The sequence below is a fragment of the Bombus pascuorum genome, chromosome 6 (assembly GCF_905332965.1).
Source record: "Bombus pascuorum chromosome 6, iyBomPasc1.1, whole genome shotgun sequence".
Lineage (NCBI taxonomy): Eukaryota > Metazoa > Arthropoda > Insecta > Hymenoptera > Apidae > Bombus > Bombus pascuorum.
The window spans coordinates 3,326,878-3,344,543 of record NC_083493.1 but is presented as its reverse complement, the minus strand read 5'-3'; the positions used below and the strand labels follow the sequence as shown (position 1 = coordinate 3,344,543).

Below are 17,666 nucleotides of genomic sequence, written 5' to 3'. Positions count from 1 at the left end.
CTGTCAGAAGATAGAAGAACCAGAAGAGGAAAAAAAGCGAAACATGTAACACGAGCGTCTATCGAACGCATAACCGCAGCGAATGTTTCAAATATTTCATTTATCTTGGTTTTTTCTTCCTGTAGGTACAATTTTTAACGCAAATAATCGTCGAATGCGTTACACGCGGTTAACCAGAGTTATTCCCGCGCAGTCAACGTAACAGTAAAAAGTAAAAGGGAGAAAAGCTGTCGGGTTTACCGGGAAAAGATTGAAATTTAAATCCCTTCAATGTTTCTATGTTCAATTACACGTGCTTATATGCATGAAACGCTTTTTGATGTGACGCGATGTAAAAATACGCTTGTTAAAACAACGAATGGGAAAAAACGGAGAACGAGGAAAACAGAAGAATATGGAAATGAAAGGAGGAAAAATTGACAAGGGCGAATCAGTGAGAGAGAAAGAGAGGAGAAAAGGGAGAGAAACAGAGACTGGTTGAACCATCGGAACGGAGGTTGCGTAGGGTGGATTGCGAGCTTTTGTAGCGAGCACACAGAGCACGATACGTTGTGAAACGGATTGGCTGGCCGGATCTGTCATGTGGTATCTCGACTGACAAGAAAGACGAAACAACCAATAAACTGTTTCTGAACCTTTGTTGCGTACAGGCGGTCCCGTAACGCTGCCATTGGAATTGAAAATACCTCGTCAGCGCGAGCTCGAATTGTTACGCCTCGCTCGTTCTTGATCATCGCGCGATCAACGTCTGGTATGCATGCCCACACGGAAACTGTGTTTGAGAAGCCATCATGCAAGTGAAACGAATAGGTGAACGTTGATGGAGTTCGAAACTGATCTCGATTATTTTCGATTATTCCACAATGATAATTATTATTAAGAAGAAAATTAGACTCGAGTGACATTCTAAAATAAAATTTACTTCATTATCGCTAACACGGTTTCTCTGTTCAATCTCATGGCTTTGTACAATAGCTACGGAAAGGATTCATACATATTCTTATCTTCCTATGAAGTGCTTTTTATCAAGTTGTGCGTTTCATTTTTATGATAAAATTTGTTACAGTCATATGATGACAGAACATTCTACTAGTCAAGTAAAAAAATTAGAATTTTCTCTATTTCATTAGAAGCATCGCACGTAAAGTAATATGGTTCATCCAATCGCTTATTCATTGACTTCATTTAAAAGTTTCCCAGTACGTCGTTCGTAATGTTACGATTCTATTTACATTCGAAATTCATAGCCAGTACCATTCTTTCCTTAGTTCATTCTCTCCATGGGAGTTCCTGATTCTTTTTTTCTTTTTTCTTCTTTTTATACCCGCCACCTTGATAAGCAAAAAGGCAATCACGGCAACCGTTTCGAGATAATTGCATTTTTAAATTGAAATACGTGACGCTTTCTCTGCTTGCCTTTCTTCGGTACTCGGGCCGGGTGCACACTTCCTCTCTGTCTTCCTGACCGACCCAGACATGCGCAAGAATTATTATCATGTTCATTAAAACTGGAATTTCTAGATTTTGACTGAGTCGCGTCGCATTTTCATACCATCGGATTTCAGATTATTTTTCTTGTTTGTGGTAACGAAGTTGTGGAAAACCTGGGTAAATCGTGTGTTCAATTAACAATCCGATTGCGGTGCAATTCATTTTTTTTGCAGTCTAAACATGCGTCAAATTTTCTGGTTTGTTTCATAACACGTCAAATTTTCTAACGTACATAGTGCATTTATTGCATATGGCTTTATGGCATATGATTACGATGAATGCGTGTTCCCGGTTCTGACAAATACTTTAAAGCAATCAAATACGTTACGAGTGTATGAATCTCGATTTCGAGATATTCCATTCATTAGCAGTTCGCTAGAATACGTATCTACTGTAACCATAATCTAACAAAAACCATATAATACCTACAATAATAAGTTTCCAATTTTGTCCGAAAATTTCAATTGACAAACTTTCATCGTTATTATCGCAAGTAATCACAAATGCTCGATCATTAAGATTCAGAGGTTCGAAGAGGGAAAATCAAACCCATCGAAACCACGATCCCGTCACAGACGAAAAAAACAAAGGGATGAGTTCTCTTTCCCTGAAAGTCCAAGTCAACGGCGCGAGTGTTAAGTGCGCGAACATCGGTGAAATAACACGATCTAGTTTGGCCCCTTCCTGGTTGGTAGATCGGCCGGTCAACTTTCGTTGGTGAGTTTGTTTCAACGACATCGGGTCTAGTAGTACTCGCGGGAGAAAAGTAGACGTGTAAGAAGGGGTCAGCCGAGAAAACGTTTGAAGAAGGGTCAGAGCTGATCGGCAGCAATACTCTGCTGCCAACGATGGCCACGGTGGTCAGATCCCCGTGGGAGACGTGGGGTAGCACGTTATTCGCTTGCGACTCCTTATACCCGGGGACACGACTCGACCCTTGACCCATCACACCTCCTTCCATCCTCTTCTTCTCTCCATCTCTGCTTTTCTTACACATCCTTCTCGTTCGTCTTCTCGTTTTTCCTCCCCTTTCCTTAGCTTTTCCTTACTTTCTCGCCTCTGCCCTTTCCTCGATTTCTCGTCTTGAATGACTTTCTCTTTTTCCACCCATTTTTCCCACTCCCTTTTCTCCACGTTCTTACTCCGGGCTTCTCCCTGTTTCATACTATCTAGTTCTCTCTCTCTCTTTTTCTCTGTCTCTCTGTTGTCGGTTATATGACTATCCACGGATGGTCATAAACGTCCCCACATTTCCACGCTCCACCTACGGTAGCTCGCAGCGACAATTATCGGCCACGAGCCAGGGTTAAAATAACTGACGATTCTTGCTGAGCACGTGCTCCTTGATGTTCCTTGGCAGGAAAGAGACGAAGGGAATCACTCGTTATCACAAGTTTCATCAACTTTCCCAGTTTCTGCTCTCGGATCTCATCCAGGTTCAGAAATGTTTTGGCGTACCATTGGAGAAGGGGTTGGTTTTGATAGCTTGTTTTTTTATTGTCTACCTCTATATTAATTCATGAACTTCTTACTAAAATGTGGGTGATGAAATTAAATGTTTGTCTTTCAATATTATATTATAATTCAATCATCAGTGTATGAAGTAGCAGCTTACATTTAATTTAGTTTAAAGGAAAATTGGTTTCTTTTTAAATTGAAAGTTTCTTAAGGTGGTCATTTCTTAATATACTCTTAGTAGATTGATACGGCATAAGTACCTATTTAAGCATATTGCAAACACCATCAATTTTTATTGAAGACACGTGCTAATCAATCAAAGACACGAAGCTAGATTCTCAAAGTATAAAGATAATAGTAATTCAATAAACTTCATAATTTATAACTTATAACTAAAATAAAACCTAAAAGATTTCTTAATAAACTAATATATATTATAGAGCAACTACAGAAACGACTATAAATGTTCAATTTGTTTAAATATTGTACGTACACGAATTCTTGTAGAACACGTGTTTCTTAATACTGGCTGACGTAGAGAAATAGAAGATCACTCGTTATACTGACTTTCACGAACTTTCCGACTTTTCCCAGGCTAGTTCAGAGACTCTGGGTGCGAAAAGTTTCAGAAATAAAGAAGTTCCGTGGAAAAGGAACGCGTCTGCCAACATTACTAACGGCCACGTAATTGCGGATGTGTCGAAACTGTGAACAGGCTCGTTATGGTTTTTGTGCCGGTATTGAAAGCACTGTTGAACAAAATTAAGCGTGGATGTGTTCGAACATAGTTAGCGCCGTTTCTGAAAAAAATTGTACGTGATTAGGAATTGAAAGCGTAAAGCTCTGCCGAAGTTGCGCTATTTTCTCCAAATATTCTTTATTGGACCAGTGAGAGTAATATTTGTCTCACGATATTTTGCTTCAAAACCATAGTGTCGCACCAAAGAAGTAGGAGTAGAAAGTAAGCGCGGACGTGGCTAATAAGTTGATACTCGTGATGCGATTATACGACAAAATGATACACAGAAGCCACTCCATCCATTGCAGTCCGAAAAGTATTGACCTTCGTATTTTCTCAGTAAACGTAGGACCGGCTATTTGCTCCGGTATGAAAGTGCGAGGAATCAATTTTAGCAATCGGCGGGAACGATGTCCCGTTTGCTTTTCTTCCGCTTCGACCGTTTCAAAATATTTTCCAACGACACTTGTGCACGGGTAATATTTATTCAATGTATTTCGCGTTGTCGCGAAACATCCTCCATTCATCGTTTCCGTTTCTTAATGCGATTTCAAGCGAATACAGTGGTACAGAGAGAAAAAGGAAGAGAGAAAAGGACAGGAAGAGGCAAGAAGTATTTGCTAAAATAACCATGAATTCGGCCGGTTGAAGTGAATTGCTGCCCGTTCTCTGTTCTGTTGACCATTTGGTAATGTTTCGCGGCCGCTTAATGAATCCTGATAGATTCCCACTAATATTTCGTTCGGTTCAATTTTGGTTCGCCCTACCGTTGCCCGCTTCCGCTCGAAGGGCCAACATTTGTTTCCGGTGAAATCGAGCACGGTGAAATTGAATTATGGACTGTTCTTTACATTCTTATCTATAGTGCCAAGAGTTTAGAACATATCATAGAATTTATTATAAAATATATTGTTTTGATATTTCTATAGACTATTTCTTAAGAAAATTACTATCTGCAAATTAAAATTTTATTGTATGTTATTCAATACTGCAGAATCCATCTTTTTCAGTATAAGAATTTGATTGTATATTGAACAAGATAATTACATACTCCTGCCTTAATTAATATACGTATAATGCGATAATAAATGTATCTTTTGAAGATAAATACGTCAGAGGAATAATAAAGCAAGAGATTCTCAGTTCCTTGAAAATATGTAATTGTTGATATTATCTGCATCAGCTGAAATTACTTTCGTGTAAATAACAAGTAATACAAAGACTTTAAATCACAAGTGTCGGTCCATTTTCTGGAAAATGAAGAAAAACGGCGAGATGCGCCCGAGGGAGGGTGGAATTCTTCGTACGGCTCAAATTAGTGTTTGAATACGACGGATGGTCATTGAAATTACTGGAATGTCCGTTTACCCTCTGGAGAACGTTCACTCGACGGACATGGTCCATCGGGGAATCAATCTTGACAATGGAAATTCGACGAAAAACAAATTGCAGCGCCGAACAGATATTTTTGAACCAGCCGCGTTTTATTTCACGTACGAGCAAAAAGTTTCTCCCCGTTGACAGCTCTATAATATTTATTACAGTGAAAATGCATAGAAAGGACTCAAATCCATACATCGTTACAATTTCTCTTCGAGCTAAATGCTTAAAGTTATAATTCTGCTTTTGAAATGTTTTGATCGTTAGAATTATTGCAACATCAAATATAATATTTACAAAGATGATGACCAAAAAACAAAGTGCAATTTAGCTGTCATATCATTATGCATTTGGCAAATATAAAACGATTTCTATTCATATGTATCTTTATTATGTATATTTATTTATGGTAAAGCTGAACTTCGTTTAGAATGAACCTTTCGGGGGACAAGCTAGTTCGTATAACGAGGTCATTTATACATATAATAGGAGTCCATTCAGCCCTCCTCACTATTTATAATTTTTCATTCAATTAATAAGGATTCGCGTCCGTATAAGAGGATTCTACAAAACATTTGCTTTGAAATACGTACATGTGTATGTAATATCGTTGCAAATTTATATCGATTGCGAAGCATGAGAGTGCGTTACACACGTGCCTGTTTATGCCACACGTATACTGTTTACAGTGGCTCACGAAAGTATTCGAACGCTTACATATGTAATCTTGAATGGCCGAATTAATGTACATTAATTTGTTTCGACAAGCAGATATCAATAGAAAGATGGAAGTCTTAAGATTATGTCAGTAAAATTTGAAAAGGATTCAACAACGTAGGTAGGAGTCATGATACATTTATTAGAAACACGCACTGTAAGTGACTCGCAAAAGTATTTGAACGCTACATATATTATTATATTATTTAATATTAATATTTTGTTGGTCCACCTTTAGCAGAAATAGTGTGTCTGAATCGACGTTTCATACTGTAAACCAATGATTTTGTAAAACTACACTCAACGGAGTTCCGTATTTCTATAATTTTATCTTTCAATACTTGCTTTGAGATTATCTGAAATTTATTCGATCTTTTACCCATATTTCAGCCCATAAATTTTCAATCGGATTTATGTCTGGACTTTGCGGTGGAATAATTAACATGTGTGGTGTGTTATATACGATCCATTCTTTTACAATTCTAGCAGTGTTGCTTAGAATTATTATCCTATGAAGTGGAAATCTTCCAATAATCCTAATTTACGGGCACTTCCTTTAAGGTTATTTTTTTAAATATTTAAATACTTATATTTATCAAGTATTCCATCAATACATATCAAATTTCCGGTGCCACTGGCAGCCATGCACCCCCACACCATGACCGATCCACCACGTGTTACACTGTTTGATATAAACGTCGAATTTCCAATCCAGTATTTGGTTTTCTCCACACATAATTTTAACCATCTAAACCAAAAGTGTTAAACTTTGATTTGCCTGAAAAGATGACTTTGTCCCAAAAAGAACTATCTTTATTAATACAGATTTTTGCAAAAGTCAATCTTTTCTTATGATTTACCGCATTAATATATGGCTTTCTTCGCGGTACTCTGCCATGAAAATTATTGTTTCGTAAAATTTGTCGACATAATTCCGAGTGAACTTTTTTGTGAAATATATCAGCTATCATACTTGCGAGTTGAGGAGCGGATGTAGTAGGATTTTTTTTTTAATTCGCGAATGATAACTTTCTCCTCTCTTCCAGTCAATTTCTTTGGTCGACCCGATCGAGCTTTGTTTGCAAGTTATTTATGATATAGTGTATTGTGGACTTCTATTCACAATTCCGGCAATCTCGTTATATGATTTGCCGTCCTCATATAATCGAAATATTATTTCTCTTTCACACTTTTTTGTTTCAGACTTTTTAGTATTGATTTTAAATACTATTGTGCAGACTTTTATGTTACTGTTACTGAAACGATATCCTAACATCGAGTGAACGTACCAATATTTTCATTTATCAATGATGTTTACATTTGGTGCAAAGGAAGATGAAAAACTATCAACAGTGTTACAGCGTTCGAATACTTTCGTGAGCCACTGTATATGTTATTGTTAGACGTTCATATAAGTGGATTGACGCACGGCTGTAATTCAGATAATAGCAGCTGGACTAAAGTTCGGTCAATTGGACACTACTAAAATTTCGTTCATATAAACAGAGGTTATATAAACGAAGATTCAGTGTATTGATCACATACAATATTTAAAAACATATTTCATATTTGACACGATTGCTCAGTCAGATTTAAACTTTCACGAAGTCCATAAAATCGTGTACTTTAAAATGCTTTGCATCAATAATTTTTCAGGGATAACAAAACGCGGTACTTTCAAAGTAGAATTATTTTATTAATATGTATTATATTACATCGAATAAATGTAATATACGACGTTGCTAAATTCCACGTACGCGTCGAATGATTTTTAACGTAGTATATTTACGTTTAAATACACATGCATCTCGAAATGAACGAGGATTTGCTCGTTTAATAATTTTGCATGACAAACGGTAGGGAGAACGACACTCATAAACGCGTGCGTGTCTATGACGGATATTAAAATCGGCAAGAGAGCATCCTTGAGTGTCATGTGAAAAACTCATTAAAATCATTGTCAGCTGGTTAAACCAAATACATAATGTTACGATCGTTGGCCGGATCAACTTTCGTCCAAATTAATTTTAATTGCAATTTGTAGTACTTGCGATACTGTCTTACCTGTATTCATTATTTAAAGACATATTAATTGTCACGAATCACGCTTAATACAAGTGACCATTATTAATTTCAGGATTAATATCTCATCGGCATAAAATGTGTATTATCTCGGAAATATCCATTGTATCCGCTAGTCGTCCATTAATTAATCAAAATGACCAAATACGCGAATATCGTTTTATTCGATATTATGTTCGGATATTTTAGTAGCTTCTTTCGGGAAGTAGTAAACAAAGAGAAAAAAGGAATTTTTAATTCTATCTTTTTAAGTTGGAAAGAATTTATAAAACCAACGTTATGATATTAAATATAGCTATTAACGATAGAAAAGCTCGGTTGCTCGATATAACGACGAAGACCGAGGGAAAAATATTATTGAACCTGAAATGTTCAACTCCACGTGTGACATTTATGTACACTAGGATATTATTTTAATTCCAAGAAATTGAATACTTTTAGAAACCAACAGAAATTACTTCGAGTAACCAAATTATAGAAGCTATTCAACGACTAGTCGCAGCTATTCATAGAAAAGTAGATTAACATCGAGGTTTTTTTAAGTTTCGCTATCTTCCTTTCCAACAATTCAATAATTTCATTCTCTTCTCCAATCTTTTTTTGTTTCCCTAACTATGTGTATTAATGAGCGGCGTATATAAACGGACGAATGGACTGGTAAATAATTCCGAATATATTCAAACGTACACCGATAATCTCATATTCTTCGTGTTACTCATACCCTGTACAAGTTTCGAGGGATTAAATCACGGGTCGCAAAGTTGGATGAATCGTTCCGTGCACCGTGGTATTACCCTTGTAAATTTTCGGATACGCGTGGAAATGCACCGGTGGAAAAACAAAAACTGCATCGTGTCGCGTGTCACACGAACATTGGAGACTAAGGAAAGTGGCGGTTTCACAAACACCTTTGTAATATCCAATAGCACATCCAAACATATAAGTAAAAATAATAATAGGTATTTTGTTAAACCTAATGACTTTCATTTGTAACATTAAGATTAACGAGCACCAATCCATTAACAATTTCAGATACTATAATCGTGCGCAATAAATCTCTCACTAGATACAATGCAAATCCTGATCCTTTTCAAGCTGCCACTTACATTTCGTACGTATCACACGGTTAACAATGATTATCCTATGAGGGACAAATCCTCTAAAAGCGAGAACACGATAAATAGCCGCGAAACAAACGCTCCGACAGAACTCGTCCACGGAACTGCAATCCATTCTACGTGGCGTCGCATCGTCTTCGAATTTATCAAAATCAAGGGAAACAGAATAGTAGGAGTGGATGGCTTCTTTGGCACGAAATCTACGTGTACGGACCAAAACCTCGGCTGGACCAGTGGAAAAAGATTCATTAATCAAGAAAACAGTTACACGGTACTGTGATTCCCATTCTGCCGAATTAATAATGTCTCTGTTAGCGTGACTGGAAAACTGCGAAGAAGCGTACCAGAAGCAGATATTAATCGAACACATGCACGTAAAGTTCCAAGCGAAAAAGAAGAACTTTTCTCATTCTCTCGATGTCTACAATCACACTCGATAAATATTGTACACCTCCATTTTTCATGTTCTGTATATTCATAAAGCAATAATAGCACAAATTCTAATTACTCCTTCTATACGTATCTCTATAATATGCTGATAAGTACGTTGAACGTTTATCGACAGCAATCTACCACTGCAGGAGCCCCATGATGAATCGAATAATTAAAGCTCGCGCTGCTATTACTCCAGAGATAATTGTAGGAGCATCAAGATTCACGATTCCCAGTTTTAGGCAATGTATCGCTGCTGATACACGTCACTACGAGCATTTGCTAACCTAAACAGTAAATTCACGTACCATTCCAACACAGCCTTGGTATTTGATCAGCTTTTCGGTATTCAACATCAATCCGTACAACATGCGTTTAAATTCGTTATAACATCCGCTGAAAAAAGGATCCTATGCTTTTTTGCACAGGAATGCCAGTTAAAAAATTCGAAAAAGCACTCCAAATAAAAGATATTTTCGTATCGCGCAGCTAAAAAATTTAAAGAAAAATATCCAATCTCGTGTGAAAAAATTTATTTCCTCTGGTCCAATAGCATTTTTCTCGAACGTGACGAAGTTGCTCGCTTTCCTCGGCGTTACAAACGAAGGCGGATTTTCTTGTGAAAAGGGGCGCCTTTCGCGACGCGTCGCGTTTCTTCTTGACCGTTGTTCCAGCTTACACAACTTGCCGGCTGAGCCGGATAATCGCGTTAACAATTACGTGCCGGTTCTACTGGGAGTTATCTAAATTGATTGCAAGAGTAATTGCATTCGCCGCCGAGGTTCCGCCGCGTGAAATTAAAGCATGCCGTTTTAGCGTACACACGCGTACCACCCCTTTCGCTGATATTTACACCGGCGCAATCGGGGATTCCCCCAGATTTTCTCCCTCTCTATCAATAGGTTCCCAGCGAATTAGTTCGATCTTTTTAATGCGTTGCTTTATGACGCACATAATTTATGTAGATGCAAATTTTTAATTGGCATTGCACTGCTATTTAATCCAGATGTTATCGGATGTTACCATACCATTTGAATTTAATTCCATCCTTTGATTCTAGATAACTCGAAGAACGTGATGTATTTTAATTGCTACAGTGTTTCTGATTTTTTATGATTAGAGAAAAATATTTAATTGTCGTTTATTAATGTAGATCAGTTTAATGTAATCACTCAAAAGGTAAATATATGTATTCTTTAAATTATTTAAACAATAGAAACATCAGGCAGACGAAATTGTCAAGCCGACTGCCACAATGCATTAAGAAGCGAAAGTAAGAGAATGTCCGAGAGAAAATACTGGCAATTAGAATTAATGGTCCACGTCTTGCTTAAGCTTATGTAATTGTAAGTGCTAATTACCGTAATCCTATCGTCGTCTGTTTTATTATAAATCTTTTCATATTACTCACGTTCATCCTATTGTTTAAATTTTACGATTAACTACCGTCGTATTCACTGAATCAACTCGTCTTGATTTTTCACTCTAAGAAACTAAACAAACATTTTAGTTTACACACCGTACAAACATTTCGCAGCTCGTAATTCGTTTAAAAATCGTTTATAACCGAATGCGAAGAATTACGTGACAAATTATTTACTACGCTTATATAATATATTTTACCTGATCCTATCGAAAAATGCTCGACCACGTATGTACACTCACCCGTGTATGTACAACCACTAATAAAAATTATCGCGAAGTCTCGGCGTCGCTCGTCATTCCAACCTTCAATGTGTGTACAACTTGTTGGGGGATCAATGCGAGCAAAATCGTACGCGACAACGTAACAACTCTAGCGTTTCTCCGCGTTTCCAATTTCAAGTAGCGTTCCGTTTTCTTCGACGAAGGTTCCACTCCCTTCAGCGTGCGCATTACTAACAGACAGACAAGCATCTCTCGTTGAAAGAAGAGACGAGAGCAACGAAACCAGGTTTCTCTTGCAAGATGGAAAAGATGGAAAAGATGGAAAATTGGAAGAAAGCAAGAGAAAGAGAAAGAAAGGGAACAATAAGAAAGCGACGGAGAGATACCGTGTAAGATATTCTAGGCAAGGTACGAGCCTGAGCGAGTTCCTTATCCGTGGCACAGGGCGGTATGAGAAAGAAATCTTTAAAGCGTACTTTGATTCATAGATGGCCGCCTCGCCACTGAGGGACAGAACGTGACCCAGCATTAAGTGCTCTATAAAATATTGCGCTCATGTAAATATCCTCGTAAAATTCAGTCGGCTCTGTTGCCTCCTCTCGTACAACGCCATTGCCATCCTCTTGTCGCACAACATAACGCTCATCATTACCGACCGCGTGATATCCTTGATAATCGATGCGAGTCGCGATTTGATATCCCTTCTGTTCCTTTTATCGATCAGCGTGCTCACATTGTTCTTTTCCATGTATCTCACCATCAGATTTTATTCGACGATTTTCTGCAATCCGAGGACGATTATTGAATTGAGTGGGTGATATGCCGTTTATAGATGTTTAGAATTAGTGATGAAAGGATTAATAGGGATACAGGGATGCCGTTGATATTTTTGATATTTTGAACAATTTTTAAGATATATAGCTGCCTAAATTAGATTTGTGGAAAGAATCAATATGAAGATTAAATTAAAAGAACAGGTAAAAATTTCGGAATAGGTAGAAATTTCATTGAAAGAGGAAACGGCGTGCTAAACTACCGTAGATCTCGCAATATAAACTCTGTCATATTTAACACTGGAACTATCACACCGGTCAAATTGACTGGTTTTACAATTTTATTTCAAAATTCCTACTTCATGTTATATTTTTTTGCGTAATAATGTAACGACATTACAATTTTATTTTATTTTTTATGTATTCAAACTTAAAATAATTTTGTATTAAGGTTACTTATACCAATACCCGTCAAAATGACCGGTGCTTGTTAAAATATAAAAGGGTCTTGCAATCTGTTTATCGAACCCCCATTAACCAGTTTCCTTGCTTTTTTTCATTCCACATCATTTAATACGATGATATCAGTTGTTAGGAAATTTCCGGATCGATCGCTAGATCGCTAGATGGTAACACTAGAAATACCACAGAAATCAAAATGACTGGTTCCACAATTTTATAAATATGTCAACCCTCGTTTAAGGATCATGGTCCCAGATGGATTAATAATATCAAAAATGTACTACATAACATGGAATTCTTTCTATAAAAAAGTAATAAATCAATAAATATAAAAATATTCTATTATCGCATATTTCTAAAGACCAGTCATTTTGACTGGTTTTGTTAGAAATAGCTTTGTGTTAATTAGCGGTAGTTCTAGTGTTAAAAAAAATCAATTTCTAAACATTATAAACATTATGTCCTCTCTTTCTAAACATTCTAAAGATTATATTCGCGCTTTAAAATTTGTGGTGGAAGTTCGTCTGCAATACTAGTCGTCACCCAGTCTCTCCGATCATCGATTCGAAACGTGCATTATATATTTTCGACGCTGGCGAGCAACAACTTTCCTTCTTGAGTTGTCTCGTTGCAATATTAACAGTTCACGGAAATATTTTAGATGCCAATATCGCATAGCTGTATGGAGCTTTCACGAAACTGCGCGCCGGAGGCCAGAAAAAGAATACGTAAATTATTTTGGGCGATCCCTAGAACAAAACGGACGAATTCTAAATATTAATATCTCGCAATCATCGCATAAACCTCCACCGTTTTTAGCCGTTGAACACATGACACGCTCTTGGATTTTGATGAAATAAATTTTTAGCTCTCTTCTCCTGTCGTCTTTCATCGACCGAGGAAACTCCCTCGAGTTCTCAATTTTCAATCGTTCGCGCGTGCTATGTACACAAATTTGTAATCAAAAACGCCTAACACCGGACGCGGTCACCTATCGCACGAAATCGTAAGGACCAATCAAAAACTTTCCGGATTCATTGAAATTTTCATTAGGAATTTTTGACAAGAAACATCGTCTGTGCAACACATGCTTCGCTTAAGAAACGTATCTCACGCCTCGCCTCATGTGTTTGCCTATCCAAACCATTTCTTTTCGACGAATCAAGTAATTCGTGTGAGAAGGTTGTTGCAACAAATTGATTAATCGCGAAGTTCGCTCCCTCGTTTCATTCGTTTAAAGCTTAAACGATGTTTCGTGCACTGGAAAATTTACGTGTTTGTGGGAGAGCATAAATTTGAGGCGAATATCGAACGGAACTGGTTCTAGTTAGCAAGAAAATAACAAGACGAGGAAATCGGTAATGAGAGACGGAAGTGAGCGCGTAATTGCTGATTTAAGATGTTGTACTGCAGATCGTGTTTAGGCAATGGTAACATTAATATTTGCGTTTATGGATATGAGACACTGTGTAAATCCTTCTTCTTATATTTATGATCTAAAACTTTATGTACTTGATTTTGAAAGACTAATTAAGGAAAGCAAAAAATATTCCCGATTCGCGTGATATATGAAATTAATATAAAATCCAAATATGTTTCCCTCGTTAAAAGACTAAGATTAATTTGTCAGAATTATAGCTGTACATACAATATATAATGAAAGATCGAACTATCTGTGTTATACAGAAAATGAACAAATGTTCCTGCCTTTATCTTTTTTCCAAGACATTTTGCTTCAAACGCTACATTTACGGCACGCATTTAAAAAAAGTAATTCGTCGCTTTCTGCTTGAAATTCCATTTGCTAGCTTTGCTCACTTTGTGTGTTCACAGTTTACAATACATGTGCGTTATGCGATAGCATAGATAAGATTTTTGCAGTTTATTTAAAACAAGCATTGTTTGTCTTTATCGTGCGTGCACGTGTAACCGAATTTTAGTCAGCGAACAAATATTGGAAATGATTTTTGAGGTTGAAAGAGTTTTTAATGGTTGCGTACTTCCATACAAACTGTCATAAACTGCTGACCTGCTTTCACGTAAATGACATTTGATATTTCAAAAAATCTTTCCCATTTATTTTTCTCTTATCTTCCGGCCAATTAAAAAAAATGTGTCACCAAAAAGTGTCATGAAAAGCCTATCCCAGCAGGATCCACAAATACTTCCTAGTGAGTGAAAAATAATAACCTATAATTGAATGCAAATGTTTAAAAGTATGTATTTCAGATAGATTTCAAACTTTACTAATATCATGATAATTGAGTCTCATAACCGTACTAATAAAATTGTAAAATATTTCATACGACACGTTAATATGAATATAAAAGTTTTCTATAGTATGTGTTCAAATACTTTCGTGAACCAGTATACATTCGTGTTTGTGGAAAATCTGAGCGACAAAAAGTCATGCCTAACTATCGAAACCATCGTCATGACGGTTTTCTATCCCTTGTTAGAAGATATCGCGGCGAACCACTCGTCGCAAGGTAAATTCGAAATCCGCACGTACGCGTTTTTCTTGAAAATGGCAAAAAAGTTTATATGGTGAATCAGTTTCTTCCCCAAGCGACGCTGGCGTTTTATTGAGCGCACCTTTATTTCGCGATGGCTCACCGGTGATATATGTTCGATTGCATAACTGTCGTTCCAGCTGCGTTAGAGATACCGCTGAAGCTTCCCTCTAATTTTTCATTGTAATACGATTTACGGGAACTTCTCAATGCGCTTCTCTACAGGGCTTTCCACGTAACTGGGACAACCTATATCTTTAAGATAGCTAGAAATTGAAATAATATCGTAAGACACGGTAAAATGGCATAGAACGAATACAATTTGGTGTATTCATGATACATCACCCTTTTCTTATGCTTTGATACTGTTAGCTTGAAAATTGTTATAATTTAATATTTCCCACGATATTTCAATGCTTTGTCAGATACCATGGGATATTTAAAAGAAAAAAGAGGTATTGAAGAAATTGATATAAATTCTAATTAAAAAATTTGGGAGTATTCGGTATTTCGTTTCGCGATTTACCGGCTCATTTTCGTACAAAATTCGTTTACATGAAATACAGTTAATTCGATTCTGCATTTTATACAAAACGTAATATCTTATCTTGCGCGACATAAAATAGTCAATTTCACGAGACTTCCACATGAATATGTGCATACATTTATTTCATAATCGAAAGAAATACTTTGTGGATAACGAATCAAAGGGTTTGATGCCACCACCTGGCAAATTCAAGATGAGAATATAGAAAGATGAACGTATATTTGAAATTATTTTACATTTATATTTATATGTCGTGGCGTGTCTATATATTATTATTAGTCTATAAATTAGTATTCTATATATAATTGTTAGTCTATATATTGAAACTATATATTTCGAATCAGTAATTTTGAAAAGCAGTTGTTGAACAAACGAATGGAAGGTAAAGGATTCGTTACTTGAAATGTTTGTACTTTCACCGATGAAATTATATATAATTAATATGACCAAATATATATAATATAATTAATATATATAATTATATATTTATATTTATATTTATTTGTGTAATAATATATACATATATTCATTGGAAAATGTAGTAATTTAATTTCATCTGAAAATATGCATTCATTTAAATCTCCATTACAATTTTCCTCTATCGTCGTCGATCATTTGCATTTACTAACTTTTCATCGAATTACAATATCGATATCAAATAATAACGTGATAATCAAATATTACGATATGAATAACATCTATTACAAGAAAAACGTACATAACCTTTTAGAAATTGTCTATGTAATACATTTCTTATTTTTCAATTTCTTTAGTTTTCAAAAACATAATTTCAAACATTTTTAAATGTGTTTACTATTTAAGATATAATCATGAATTTATATCATGTATAATTTTCTTTGTTCTTCGAGTGTTTTAAAAAGCATCTCACTTCATCGAAAAAGTTTCGTGAAAATATTTCTTGCTTTTACCTATCCCCTTCTCTTGAAATTTTAGAAGAATATAATACCTTAACCATACGGAGATTTTAATAAAATATTATTCATACACGTATAGGAAAAGAAAAAGCGAAGAATAAAGATTAATCTATAACCCTAAACATTAGTTATGCAAACGATTATCTCTCTTCTCTACGAGTTGGAGTAATATTATCTCTAGCACTTTTTATACACTGGACGTTTTCTCCTGTGAATTTACCTTTTAATCCCTTACATCCTTTAAATTTTCAGTTCCTCGTTTCTCGTAACTTGAAGTAACAGTTCGTGAATTTCAATTACACATGCTACGCATACCTACGATTTTGAACGGTTTTGGAAGATTCTACGACTGCGAGAAATTTAGTAATTTTTCCATTTGTATCGAGTATTGTAAATTATAAAGGCATTTTTGCTTTAGTAACATGATCCATGCACCTTGACCCTGTATACAAATTCGCATTTTAACATATCGCGTATCAACATATTTCTTAGTTACGAACGTAACACCTTGTTCTATGAAAAATTCGCGCTGAAATCATTGCCAAATCGGGGCTATTTGCTTCAAAAAAGGCATTTCCTTAGAGATAGTAGAATTCTCTTTAAAAGAAGAAGATAAAATGAAAATCTCGAGGAGCAGAATTTTCCGCGCTGCTTCATACCAGCGAAGATAAAGCATCCAAAGTGTGCGCCAGTAAAACTTTTCGACGTTGCTTGCTTCGCAGATAACATTCCCTTAAGAAACCTGATGTCTCTAGAAATTAGACTCTTCTTCAAGCCTCGGTTTATGCTCACCGTCAGTTTTTTTTTTTCTATCATTAATTATTATCTAATCATTTTAATCTATAAGAATATGCTACCACTCCCGTCTCTTCACGGAAAATTTTCCGTTTTATTATAATGAACGAAGAAAAATATAAAATAATTTAATATGTAGTCATATAGAAACTATACATTTCTGGAAACTAATATAACATTGTGAAATAGTTTTAAAAGACACATGAACAAACGTATATACCTCATATAGTAATATTCAATTGAGCGGTAATATCGACACAGAATCAATTTAAGACATTAATCCCGAGTATGGACGTATGCGCTCCGACTTGAATACAAGCTTTTTTTAGTAGTTCGAACAAAAGGTCAATCCGTTTCACAATGCACAGCTTGAGTGTTTTACATATTGGTATTTTATTTTATCCATACATGCTATTTTGGAAACTTTCGACATATATCGGGGCTTCGCCACTCTTTTTTCACACATTTTTTGACACATTTTTCTTTTCACTGCATTTTATGCTTTGATATCGTTAACGTCGACGAAATTTTTGTCGCTGAATATTAAAAATAATTTTCATACATTTCCCTGTCGTTA

The 17,666-nt window shown here is 35.9% G+C and overlaps 1 protein-coding gene across 2 annotated transcripts in view; it reads left to right on the top strand.

The window, feature by feature from the left end:
- Positions 1-17,666, top strand: part of LOC132908011 (lachesin-like) — a 186,804-nt gene that overhangs the window by 116,596 nt on the left and 52,542 nt on the right. The window lies entirely within an intron of this gene.